Here is a 10,539-nt window from a genome sequence, read left to right on the forward strand (position 1 = left end):
TCATGGATTTGGTTGCAATAAATCAGACAGATGGACAGAACCCAACGCGCCTCAATCATTGGGCAACACTGACAGGTCTTGGAAATAGGAGATGAAAGGCTGCCACTTTCTCGTGAAATGGTCATTACAGCCTCCAAGTGTATATTTGATTTTTTCAAGACTCAGGAAAAACATTACATCCTTAAGCCAGGCAGACTGAGATGGTGGACCTGGAGACTTCCAAGCAAGCAGTATTCTGCCACGAGCCAGAAGAGTAGTAAAAGCAATGATATCATTTTCTTTGGTACTATATAGGATAGGTTTGGCAGGGATACCAAAGGTTGCCAGAAGAGGGCACGGTTGTAGCTTGATCCCTAAAACTATAGATAAGATATTAAAAACATAGCACCAGAAGTTTAGGACATGCCCAAAACATGTGTGGTAAATCTACTTGAGGATAGTCACAACGGTTACATCCTGCATCACGGTCTGGGAACATTTTAGCTAGTCTGCTATTACTAAAGTGCATCCTATGGACCACCTTGAACTAAATAAGACCAAGTCTGGCACAGGACGTGGATGTGTTCACCCTCCTCAGTACACCCACCCACCAATTCTTTGTCAAGTTTGCATTCAACTCACTTTCCCATTTGGCTTTGATTGTAGAAAAAGTATCTATTGTCGTTATGATCTGGTTGTAAACTTTAGAGATCAGCCCCTTCTGAGTTGGATGCGTGTCTAGTAGGCTTTCCCAAAGTGTTTTGCAAAGGAGGTCAGGGTATGACTGGAAGTGTTTCCTTACAAAGTGGCGGACCTGAAAATATCTGAAAAGATTTGAACGGTCCAGGTCATATCTCTTACAAAGAGAGTCAAAGCCAGAGAAGTGGTCATCGTCATAAAGATCCCTGAAACACATCAGTCCTTTTTTAGCCCACTGTGAGAAAGTTTTATCCACTACAGACGGTGGGAATAGATGATTTTTACTAATCGGACACATAGAGGAAGCGGTTTGGAATTTAAAGTGACGACGAAATTGAATCCAGATTCTAAGTGTAGCAAAGACAATCGGGTTGGAAGAGTGGCTGGACAGTTTTATCGGAAGAGATGAGTACACCAATGCAGGAAGAGATGAAGAGTAGCAGGAATGAGCCTCCAAAAGACACCAGTCAGTCTCCGGGGCATTAATCCAAAATGATATTTTTTGAGTGTTAGTTGCCCAATAATAAAAAATGAAATTAGGAAGAGCCAGGCCACCTATGTCCCTCGGGCGTTGGAGAAAGATCTTGCTCACTCTTGGTGACTTTCCTGCCCAGATAAAGTTTAGAATAATTTTGTCAATAGATTGAAAAAAGGACTTTGGCAAGAATATTGGTAAACATCACAAACTTGATAGACATCACAAACAAGTACAGAAATTTGGGGAATACATTCATTTTTATAGATTGCACCTTGCCAGGTAGTGACAGGGGCAGGTTGCGCCATCTAGCAAGGTCATTTTTCATATTTTCAACCAAGGGGTTAAAGTTGGCTGTATGAAGAGAGGCAAGACTGCGGGTTATGTTCACACCAAGGTACCTGAAACCTGAACTGGCTAAACGGAAAGGTACTAAAGATTGATGAATCTGACAAGCCAAATTGTTTATTGGGTACAATTCACTCTTTTTTAAATTTAATTTATATCCTGAAAAAGAACCAAATTCCATCAGAATCGATTCGATTGAAGGAGAACACCACTGGGTCGTTCACATACAACAACAGGTCGTCGGCGTACAGTGATACACGATGTTCTATTCCTCCCCGTCAAACTCCCTGCAAAAGTGGAGATGATTTCAATGCAATGGATAGTGATTCTATCGCAATTGCAAAAAGCAAAGAGGAAAGTGGGCATCCTTGGCGTGTGCCTCTCGTTAAAGAGAAATATGGGGAACGCAGTGAGTTGGTGCTAACGCATGCTTGCGGAGATGAATACAAAAGTCTAACCCAGGAGGTGAAAACATCACCGAAACCAAATTTCTGAAGGACCTTTAATAGATACTCCCACTCAATCCGGTCAAAAGCCTTTTCAGCATCTAATGAGACGACTGCTTCCGGAACAAGTGCGGAGTGAGAAGTGAACATTATATTAAGTAAGCTGCGGATGTTGGAAAATGAGTGACGATCTTTTATAAAACCAGTCTGGTCTTCAGAAATAATTAAAGGGGTAATATTTTCAAGTCGGCGTGACAGTACCTTTGCAATGATTTTAGAGTCTACATTAAGAAGTAAGATTGGTCGATAGGATCCACAGTCAGACGGGTCCTTGTCCTTTTTTAGTAAAAGTGTGATGGTCACTTGCGAGAGAGTTGGTGGGAGAGTACCCATAATCAGCGATTCCCGATACATTCCGAGAAGAATTGGAGAAAGCTTGTCTTTACATTTTTCATAAAACTCTGCCGTAAAGCCATCAGGCCCCGGAGTCTTGCCACTCTGCATCGTTGTAATTGCTGCCTGGATTTCTTCCAATTCTATTGTCCGATCTAGTTCTGTGATTTTATCTGATTCAAGACGTGGGAAGTCGAGGCGTCTAAAAATGTTGTCATTGGTGATTCAGAGGTATACAATTTTGTGTAGTACGTCTGAAAAACTTTGTTAATTTCTTGCGGGCTAGTTTTCAAGTTTCCATGATTATCTTTAATTTCAGGAATCAGTCGTGAGGCTGCTTCCCGTTTTAGTTGATGAGCCAGCAACCGGCTGTTCTTGTCCCCATACTCGTATGACCGTCCACGGGAGTACAACAGTAGTTGCTCTGCTTTTTTGGTCAATAGTAGATTAAAAATTATAATTGTAAATTTTTCCTTTTTTTGAGAAGTTCAGGTGATGGATTAGAAACATACTGCTTATCGAGGTTGTGAATGGATTCAGTCAAGTTTTGTAGTTGTTGCCTCCCCATTATGTTTGAGTATGATGTGAAGGAAATGATTTCCCCTCGTAGAACTGCTTTAAGTGTTTCCCACAGAAGGGAGAAGGAGACTGTACTGGACGTGTTAATTTCGATGAAGGAATCTATGGATTTAGTGATTTTATTGCAAAAGTCTTTATCAGAGAGCAATAGGGGGTTCTTTCCTTTAGTGGACGGTCTTTCCGATTCAGGGTGAAGGAGATGTCTATTTGTAGAGGAGCATGGTCCGAAATTATAATAGGTAAGTATTCCACAGACTTAACGTAAGGAATGAGAGCTCTGTCCAAAAAAAAGTAATCAATTCGTGAGGAGTGAACATGTGAAAAGAAAGAAAAAACCTTCGAGCTTGAGTTTGAAAACCTCCAAGGATCTACACAACCATTATCATTCATAAACATTGAAAAGGATTTGGACATTTTGGTGGGGGAAACTCTTTTAGAGGATGAGCGGTCCAGGCTAGGGTCCATTACACAATTCAGATCCCCTCCAAGCACCAGTTGATGTGTATTTAGGCTTGGAAGGGAGGCCAAAAGTCTGTTAGCAAAGTTGACGTCGTCCCAATTGGGAGCGTATACATTAACCAACAGAACAGGTATATTGAATAGAGAGCCTGTCACTATCACGTATCGGCCGCAAGAGTCCGAGACAACATTTGTTGGAGTGAGTTGTATTTTTTTGCTGACTAATATTGTCAAGTTCCTATGTATTTTCCGGTCAACTCTTGGTCCAACTTGCAATGACCTGGTACATGTGATCCCAAAGGACGCACGAGACAACTTGTTTCCAACACAGCTCAATCTTTATTGTTTTTCTTATTTATCAATTGTTGGCTGGTTGGTCCATCTAGGTTGAAAACCTTCGAACACAAAAAGCAAAAAGTTATACAATCAGAATGTAAATAAACTTTAAACAATTTTCGCCAACAAATGAATAATAGCTACAGTACCAGGGGCTTCTTTGGCTGTACCATCGGTTGACTCCTTCCTTCTCTCTGTCTCAGCTGAAATGTTTGCTGTCAGAGCTTCCCTTTGCAGGTGTTTCCAATTAAGTGATCAGCAGCCTGTACTGGCCTACTGGCGGTGCATTCTGGGACTTGCAGTCTTTTCTCTTTTTGCTTTTCTTTTTCTTCTGGCAAAGTAACATAATTCGACTAAATAATAATAATTAATCCAACAAATATTGCAACCCCATGTGCCCTGGTATCAAAATCTGAGTGGAACTCATGGCTAAACCAAGCTTTATGTAGTCTGATCTGGTCAGATTTTTTTAAATGCGTTTCCTGGAGGAAAACTACATCAGCTTTTAAGTTTTTTAGGTGTGTAAGCACCCTGGCACGTTTTACCGGTCCATTTACACCTTTTACATTCCATGAGATAAATCTAACAGAGTTATCTCCAACCTTCAGAGTATCAGAGGGATTGCTAAAGTTAGCCATTAACAGGGACATTAAGGTGAGTTAGAGAAAAGATTGTTAAGATAATGTTTTGAAAAATGAAAAAGAGAATCACATCTGGTTCTGTCCCTCAGTTCTGTCCTCGTGATAACTGTATTCATTGTATTTTTGCATTACAGTGTAAATTGTGGGCCAGACCCATATTACCTCCCCAAAAAGAAACCCCAAAATAAAACGGTCCTAGGTCTACTTCCCCAAACAAAGAAAAGCGCAGGAAAAAACTAATCTCAAACTTCCAGTGCATCGAGTCTAATCCCTCACTACCCGAGCCTGAACAAGGGCTGGCTCCCGTGCAACAAACAACCAAAAGGGATTAACAGGTTACATTTTATAGTAAACAAGTAAGTATTAAGCAAATTGAGCAGTGATGCTAAATAACAACACGGAAAGGTACTTTGACAGTAGCATAAATCCAAAAGCTGAAATTTACCAGTGTAACAGAATGAAGCGAAACAATATGTCAACAACAACTGAAATTTACCAGTGTAACAGAATGAAGTGAAACAATATGTCAGCAACAACTGAAATTTACCAGTGTAACAGAATGAGGCGGAACAAAATGTCAACAACAACTGAAATTTACCAGTGTAACAGAATGAGGCGGAACAAAATGTCAACAACAGTCCCACATGAGTCCCACCATTCAGTCTGTCAAGTCAGTTTGAGTGAAGTTACTCACAGTTCACCGACATGCTGGTCATAGAATGTTTGCGCCTCCTCTGCAGTGTTGAAGGAGTGAGTCTCTCCCTTGTGGTCGACCTTTAATAAAGCAAGAAAAATCATTCGGAACTTGACTCCTTTCTGGTAGAGAAGGGCCTTCACGGGGTTGAATGCTGTTCGCTTCTTGGTGACAGCGGCGCTGTAGTCCGGGTAGAAGACGACTCGTCCCCCGCGGTAGTTGAGTTTGTCCCGACTCACTCTCAGTGCACGATCCTTGTCCTGGAAGTAGTGAAATGTCACCATCATAGTTCTCGGCTTTGAGTTGGACCCGGAGCGCAGTGCGCCGAGCCGGTGTGCCCGGTCCAGAGTCGGCGGAGTGGGGAATAAATCGCTTCCTAAAGTCTCAGCAAAAAAGCCTGACATGAATTTGACCGGATCAGTCCCTTCTATTTCCTCCGCCAAGTTGGTCACTCTCAAATTGCACCTCCTCGATCGTTTTCGAGATCGTCCACTGTGTCAACAAGGATGGAGTTTGTGTTTTTGAGCGAGGTGCACATTTCCTCTAGGTCGACAATTCTGTCACTGTAGCCCGACAAGTCTTCTTCGATACCGGTTACGCGCCGGCCATGATCCTCCGTGGTTTCACGTAGCTTGTTGATCGAGTCGTCCAGTGGGGCCAAGGCCTCCTGGATCGTACTCTTGAGGTCGCTAAGCAGCATGGTGCGCAGCTTCTCCAAGTCCGCCGGGAGAGACGTCAGGCCACCTGTAGCGTTAGCAGAGTTGGCCATCAGGACTTTGGTTGTAGCAGTCACTGTCTTTGTCCGCAGATTGTGGCTCATTGTCTCTCTGGCATGAAGATGAAGCCGTACAGGCAGAGTTATCAATGAGAGTTTAATGATGAAAAAGTGACAAAGCACGGGAGCCTCCCTTAGACATGTCTATCCCCCTTGCATGCTAACCGGAAGTCAATGTGCTCTTCAGATTCAATTGCCCGCCTCTCCTGAGAAACACAAAACAGTTCAATGGCAAATATGGGTGTGACTCCTACCTTCACACTGGCAGTGGCCCATATGTCTGGGAAACTCCAGAACCACCCTTAAGGACAGAGGCAAATCATTTTCAGCATGCTATGCTGGCAACACCTGATACTCCAGTAATGGGTGTAAAAGGCCCATCCCCTTTGATGAAACTTGAGAGTTTCAACATGATCACAGGATTTGTTCCGGAGTACCAGCACAGTGTCTGCCTAGGTGTCACCAAACAGATCACATCTTTGCTCGACAGCAAGCACCATAAAGAAGAGTGGTACCTGGGCTTGAAAGTCAGTGACATAGACCAGGAATTGCTGGCCATTAAGTCACCTGTGGAGGTCACAAGGGTACCAAGATCAGTGAAAGACAGACAATTCTGGAAAGCATCAGAGTATAGTTCATTTTTGTTGTTCCAAGTTGTTCCCTTGTGGGCAACATCCACATTTCCATTTGAATCATTTAATGGGACTTTGCTTACATTTTTCAATGGAACAACAAATGTGCCAACTCAACGAGTAAAGAGGTTTCTTAGGTGGCGAGGTCTCTCAACAAAAGCAGGGACAACAATGGCAAATGCAAATGACAGCACAAGAAAATTATTTGAAAAACTCCAAAGTAGCTCTGGATTAAGAAAAAAGTCAAAGGAGTTTCAAAATAATGTCAGAGGTTTTGGCTGCCCGAAAAAAGGTAACACATCTGTGCTGCAGAGGATGGCTATTAAACATTTCCTAGGGGTGACAGTTCATGCTGGTTTATATTATGACCGTTTCATTTGTTGCAATGTTGTTTATCATTCGTATAACAACACAACCCTTAAAATGAGAAATAATTCAATTGTACAGTTAAGCGATGGAACATTCTGTGAGATCATGAGCCTGATGGCTTTTACATGTATTGATGGGGCCTCTGTTGCATCCGAAACACATAGATTTTGTTTATTAGTGAAAGAGCTTGCCAAGAGTGGCAGAAAGGTTTGTAGAGATGTTCAGCTAAATATATCCTCCATATTTATAAATGAAGTGTCTTTCACCAATAATGTCATTGCTGTGCATCCTCAATCACTGAAACGTAAATGTGTATTGGTTAGGTCCAAAGACAAAATGTATGTCATTCCACTTCCAAACAATGTTGAAAGGGATTAAAAAGTGTGGACCTGTATTTTGTGGTGTGTTTGTAATGATTGGTTTAAATGGTTTTGTGTGAAAGATGTATTGTAACATGATTCCTCTTTGTCAATATGGACTTATTAAACGTGACAACACAATCGCTAAAGTAGCTATTTGTGTACTACAATTGTGATCATTTAAACAATTGGAAAGGTTATAATGGGGCTATCGGTGCATCATTCTAATACACACATGATCACTAACAATTCACATTTTTCAAGAAATGTACACATAATATACTGTATATTAAAAGTATACTTTTTGTGTATTTGCAAAAAGTACACTTCTATGATAGTATACTTGAAATATGCTGTCAAAGAAGTGTACTTTCTGCAAATATATAAAAAGTATACTTTTTGTATATTTGCAGATAGTATACTTGAAATATACGATCAAAGAAGTTTACTAAATATACTATCAAAGAAGTGTACTTTCAGCAAATATATAAAAGTATACTTTTTGTATATTTGGAGAAAGTACACTTCTTTGATAGTATTCTTGAAATATGCTATCAAAGAAGTGTACTTTCTGCAAACATATACAAAGTATACTTTTTGTATATTTGCCGAAAGTATACTTCTTTGATAGTATATTTTACATATGCTATTGAAAATGTAAGTATACTTTAAATATACAAAAGTATACTTTTTTTTCGCCTGGGTGTGATTTAAGGAGAGGACCCAAATGCCAGAGCAACAGTTCAAAGTAAATTTATTCTCAAAACAAAACTCAGGTCAGGCTTCCAAAAATAGGCCGAGGAACAAACAAACAAAAAACAGGGACAACACAGGACTACTTACAGCACAGCCCACAGGGGTAACAGACAGGGAAACCCAGTACAATCAGACAAGGGGACAGGAGACAAACAGGGTTTAAATAGAGGAAGGCTATGAGGCACAGGTGGAAAACAATGAGGGCAGCACAGGTGAAGGGAATACACAATCAGGGAACAAGGTGGATGAGATGATTAGTCGTGGAGGCCACGGCCGTGTCTCTAGTTTCCCCTTGTGGTCCTGGTTCCCCTTGAGTCTCTCTGTGTGTCTGTAATGTAGCGTCGTACTGCACCCTGATTGCTGTTCACACTGCACTCACGACAAGTCGCACGCCTGATCTCCATTTCTCATCTACTCTGCAGCAGTCTTCATGGACTGCTCGTCAGATCGTTGTTTCAGTGGTAGACAGTGGCGGTGCGTCAATAGAGGGCGCTAGGGCGCCGTCCCTCTTAAAATGTTGCCATGAAAAAAAAAAAGATGAAAAAAAAAAAAGTAATATGTACTGTCAAAAAACATTATGTACCAAATAATTTAAATAAGAAATATACCGTGGTGACGCGATAAATGTGTGTGGGAGACCGTAAGCCAAGTCAACAACCACTTAAGTTAAATGTGACCAAATATAATAATAATAATAATAATCGTGTTCATCGTCACTGAGGAAAGCCCCTCCCCTTTCGGGGCGCCGGACAATGTGAGTCTATGGAAGCGAGCAAACGTTTCAGGGGCGTTACGGCGAGGACAGCTTCTCATTGGCGAATGAAGGAGAATCTTCAATGACATCGTTTCTTATTGCAACGTGGTTGGACTATTCGTGAATCAGAGACCTTTATCATTCCCTCACAGCCCATACAGCTCCCACGTAGCTACGAGCAACACTAGCAGAGGCTTTGATTATGTTAGCATGGCGACTGAACACTCTGTGGCATCTCTACGCGAAACACCTTTCAACCGACGGTCAGGTGTTGACAAGAAGAGGCTGAAAGAGTTGGGACCCGAACGTCCGGATTTAAAACTTCAGCAGCAAAGCACTGACCGCGGGAGCTTCTCCTCAAGCTATACGCTAACCGGAGCTGGTTAGCTGGATGCTAAGTGTGGAGCAAAGCAGTGGCTCTGAGCAGCGAGGAAGCGCCGGGCTGTGAAGGAAGATGAGCTTGAAGGATCGCTGCAGAGGTGAGTGTCAACATCAGCAGATGCCTGTGTTAGAGTTTAATGTGTTATCTTTCCCACAGCAGGACACATGCTGGACATTGTTAGCTTTGGGTGGATATCACATCAGACTATAACTTTATCTAAAATACCAATTTAACCCCGTGTGTGTGTGTGTGTGTGTGTGTGTGTGTGTGTGTGTGTGTGTGTGTGTGTGTGTGTGTGTGTGTGTGTGTGTGTGTCATAGCTCCAGGCTAGAGCATCAAGGTGCTCCTGGCCTTTAGTCTGTTGATCAGCCATCAAGACACACAAAACATAGTTTTTTGTCAACTCTGATTGTTGGCTTTTGTCTGTAGTATGAAGCCTGTTTGTAGTAGATATTCCCCACATCTTATCTGTCTCTCTCTAAATATTTATCTGTAGGTTGGTGACATCATACCACCAACAAACTCAAAACCTCTTTTCTTCTCATTGTGCAGTGCTATTTAAACCGCGCCGCCCAACTGCGCCCCCCCCCCAAAAAAAAAAATCACCTGCCGCCACTGGTGGTAGATCACGTCACAGGCCTTTTGAAAACCAATATGTATTTAACCCTTCGAGATCTTCGAGCGTTCGCACGCGCTATACAATACTGCCGTTTTGAAAATATTCACTCAGTCACGATAATTCTGCACAGAAATATGGTTCCACGTCTCCAAGATTTAGTTAAACTTCAGCTTCCTCTGCCTTTTGTCTGCGAGATCATATGAGATTCACACAGCAAGATAGAGCATTCTACACACCCAGACGTGTCATCTGATGCGAACACAGCTTCACCGGGAGAGAGAGAGAAAGAGCAGGCAGGCTGAGTGAAGCTGTACTGGAGAACGGCGCAGCTTCAACTATAAATAGAACCTGAAGGAGTCGATCCCTGAGATGTACAGGACAACGCCAAGCAAAGGGAGGGCTCTCAAGTGTCAGGCATTGAGCGTGACTGTCACGCATTTCGGTCTTAAGTCACGCCCTCCCGCCACACATCGTATTTCTCACGCTGAAAAAAAACTCTAGGCTATTTAATGTGCCGCAGCGCGCAAACATGACCTGGTCGCTGCCCTCACCATGGAGGAATCAAGCACGTCTCCCCGAATCCCCTGGAGCTCTGCCGCGAGGTGCCACTCATCAGCCAATCAAAAAAAAAGAAATGGGCTACACAAATAGCCAATCAGAAAAACTTATCTGTTGTATCTGGGTGAAATGTAATCCAGCAACCAATGACAATAAAGCTAATAATAATATGGGGGGGATATGTCACTCTTACCTGTCTTAAAAACTTGAGAGCCCTGCAAAGGGATCCATTGGAAGATGGGTAAGTGTATTTACTGAACTTTGCAATAGCATATTTATGTTAGTA

This window comes from Taurulus bubalis, assembly GCF_910589615.1.
Source record: "Taurulus bubalis genome assembly, chromosome: 12".
NCBI lineage: Eukaryota > Metazoa > Chordata > Actinopteri > Perciformes > Cottidae > Taurulus > Taurulus bubalis.